Below are 3,915 nucleotides of genomic sequence, written 5' to 3' on the forward strand. Positions count from 1 at the left end.
CCCCTATTTAGAGTTAAAGATGAAAGAAGTTAGGGTTGAACACCCTCTTTGAAAATCTATTTGAAAGGACTCCTTGAATAGAAGAGAGTTCAAGGATGACTACGATACCTCACATTCAAGAAACCCCATTTATATTTTTATGAATAAACGTCCACCAACAGTCCTCCTAGCTCCTTCTTGAATTTGAGCTTCTATGGAGTCTTGAGAGAGTTTTATAGAGGGAAGAGTTTTGGGTTTTAGGAAATGAAGTCTGAAATTAGGTCTTATGGTTTGAACTTCTTAATATACATAAAAGACCCTAAAAAAATAACTCAAGGTTCATAAAAGATGTGGGGTGGATTTACCAAAAACCCTAAGCCAAGGCAACCTTTTTTGAAGCTTTTGGCAGCTCATAGATTGCTCCAACCAACGTACCTTTTGTCCAGCAACGGCCTGTTGGTGGGGGTTTGTTTGTTAGGACTTAGTCTCATTCAAGAGAAGTCTAGCCTGCCTTGCCATTCTAGATTAACAATAAAGATGCTGAGCTATATATAGCATGACAATCGACAAAACGGGGGGGTATGAGCACTTCGGGGATTGTTTGACATTGAAAATGGGTGGGCATGGCCGTGAGGGACAACCGACTGCACAGCCAAGGTCTTAACTTACATCTACGAGAAATTCTGGCTATTTTGATTGTCACGACCCACACCTATACCCTAGAAGTTAGGGCATTCCTTAGGTCGTAGACCGGTGTACTTGACCTCTCCGAGGTCTTATACAACACCTTCCATATCATTCATTGCATATAAAAATATGAAAAGTAATGCGGAATAAAATGTTTCACACTAATATCTTAAAAAAAATTCATATAAAAATCATAGAAATGCTAAATATCATCTTATGCCATTCTTAGACTCAAAAATACTTGGGACACGGCCAATAAAATACGAATATGGAAATAGTTAGTCTATTACAATATTTTAAAGTAAAAGACATGTAAGCCCTCGATTCAAGTGAGAACATACTTCAACTTTGCTTGAACGACTCTAGAATGCAAGCTTTCCCTTACGATCGTTCTCACCTTCCACCTACACCTTTAGAGATAACACAATGTATGGAACTAGCACTACACCATTTTCGACCTACAGCAACACCACGTAAGTGTAGCCTAAACTAGCAAAAAGTGTGGCCTTTGATAAAAGGCTACACTTTTGGACATTCAGCAACACTTTTTAGGGGCTGCCCAAAATAAGCTTAATCTTTGACATTAGGCAACACTTTTTAAATGTTGCCATCTTTGGCTACACTTATAAAGCGTGGCCAAATAGGTATAAGGGCACGCTTTGAAGACGTGCATTAGCAACACCTATTTTTTGTTTGAACACACTTAAAAGCGTTGCCTTTTAAGATTTATTGGTCACACTTAAAAAGTATTGCCTTTTATTGGTCATCTATTGCAACACTTTCAAAGTGTAACTTTTTATCTACCTAGAGCAACACTTACAAAGTGTAACTTCAACATTTATAAGCCTACATGTAGCACAAATATATATAATATATTTACATACATACAAGTGACCTAAAACACAAAATGAACTAATTAATCATTAAATTGAAGCTATATATTTCAAATAAACTTCGAGAAATATTTCATGTACAACCAAAAGATAGTATGTGTTGTGTACATACCCATACTTATACATCAATATTCTAAATGTGTACACAATAAATCAAATATGTATTTAAACTTTTACAATAGTTCAAAAACTCTTCATCATCCACTTCAAATTTGATCACCTCCATTTCCCTACACAAATAAGATATTGGCAGTTATATAGAAGAGGTAAGAAGTTCAGATTGCAACAATATAGAGAGGCAAGAAATCCAGCAGTTACAGAAAAATTAGATTGCATCTTTTGAGGTTCAAACAATCAAGATGAATAGTGGTAAAGAAAAACAAAACCTTAGCTCAATTCAAACCAAAGCCACTAACAATAAATTACCAATGATGAAATAGCAAAAACAATATATAAGTCAATAAGCAAGATCAAAGATCTCTTATACATACCCTGTGCAAATACGTTTCTGAGTTCTTAGGAAAATCAGAATTTATAACAACGTTAACTGCTTGAATATCAATTCCTCTAGTAAACAAATCTGTTCAATCAAGAAAGAACACAAAATTAAGAAATTTAACAATTAATCAATTTGAAATTTTAGCTGTAATNGCGAGGTCCACGACGGCTCGTCGTGACCACGATGTCCCGTCGCGAGGTCCGTCGACCCAGCCGCGTTTTGACAGATTTCCAGCAAATAGAGTTACTATCTATACTTATGGCCAAAACGACTGATGAAATTTGTAAATTTGTAAGTCTAAATTTGTACTTACTTGATGAAATCAGTTCTTCAGCTTACGTCCTTCAGCTCTTCGAGTGAGGTCTGGGGATACAACAAATACACAATGTAATCACACAAGTGAAGGATAGAGTTAATATGCACCGGAAACTATGAGGAAAACAACATTACCTTTCTTTAGGCAGTGAACTGGAACGGGACGAGAAGGGAAACGATCTTCACCAAGAAACTTGAACACTAACAACGGATGAGAATTCCGGGCAGAATCACGAACTCGAACAAAGATTGGGAAAACTGATAAGCGAAACGAATTTGAAAATGTGATACTCTTATCGCCACCTGACTCTCACTGCCTTAATGTGTTTCTATTATATATTATCTATTTTCTTTAGCTGCTCTAAATGTTTTTGCTCAAATAAATCACAACTTTTTTCCATCCCTAACAGTGAAAAAAGAGGTTTATATATGGAGGCTAAAATACGAGCTACACTCCCAAAAATCAACTTATGAAGCTAAAATACAAGTCACACTCCCAAAAATCGTATAAAAACACAAGAATATCAAAACAATAAAGCTAAAATTTAGACTTTCAGAATGAAATTTCTTACCTGATAAAACCTACTCCAACAAAATCTGTTTGAAATTGTGTTCTTCAGTGAGAAACTTGAGAGAAAAGTGTGACAGAGAGACTAATTAGCTTCAGTTCATCATCTTGCCAACAACCCAAAAGTATTCATTCCTTTTAAACACAAAACAAAAAAGCAAACACTTCAGCTAACAAGAAGACTGCTTTAGAACTAACACTTGACGAAATACGTATAGGAAAAGAGAATCGTACTTGCTCTTCAGAAAATTNTTGATGACTGCAACTCTTCAACTCAACTCTTCAGCGTGTATCAGAAAGGAGAATCGGTTCTTCAGCTATCTTCACCTCTCTTCAGCTTGGTTCATCATCTCTTTGGTTCATCGAAAATCTGGATGGAAATGTGAAGGAGGAAAGCTGAACGAAGAAAGTGCAGTGAAAGAGTAAAGTGAAGTGAAAAAGTTAATGTTTGGTCATTTATTAATGTTTATTTTTTTTGGCCAATAAAAATGGGAGGTAGTGTTAAAAATATTGGAGGGAATATAATATTTGAGTGAAAATTTTTAAGGCAACACTTATAAAATGTTGTTTTGTTAATTATAAAAATAGGAAATTTTAGAAGTGTGGTCATATAAGTAAATAGGTGTTGCCAGTTATATCATATTTTAACAACACTTATAAAGCGTATCTTACATTATTAAAGAGTACACTTTTGAAGTGTTGCCAAAATAATTGTAGCTAAAAGTTAAAAATTTTGGCTACGCTTTAAAAGCGTTCCCAAAACAACTTTAGGCAACACTTTAAAAGTGTAGTCCAGAATAAGTGTTGTCGTAGGCCTAAAATGGTGTAGTGTAGTACAAACACTTGTACTAAGTATGGCTTAATGCATGAAATCATGAAAATGGACATTTATTGGATATATGAATCTTCTTTACCAATTTTGGGGGGAAGCGTTAAAGAGGAATATTATAGAGAGAAGAGAGTAGTGGAAGATT

General features: G+C 35.0%; 1 long non-coding RNA gene across 1 annotated transcript; it reads right to left on the minus strand.

Moving 5' to 3' along the window:
- Window positions 1–1,761: 1,761 nt before the first annotated feature.
- LOC107022741 lies at window positions 1,762–2,508 on the minus strand. Its single transcript, XR_001457137.2, has 3 exons — window positions 2,372–2,508; window positions 2,051–2,139; window positions 1,762–1,789 (listed from the first exon to the last, which is right to left on the minus strand). It is a non-coding gene; the product is annotated as an uncharacterized LOC107022741 (long non-coding RNA).
- Window positions 2,509–3,915: the final 1,407 nt, after the last annotated feature.

This window comes from Solanum pennellii, chromosome 6 (genome assembly GCF_001406875.1).
Source record: "Solanum pennellii chromosome 6, SPENNV200".
Classification (NCBI taxonomy): domain Eukaryota; kingdom Viridiplantae; phylum Streptophyta; class Magnoliopsida; order Solanales; family Solanaceae; genus Solanum; species Solanum pennellii.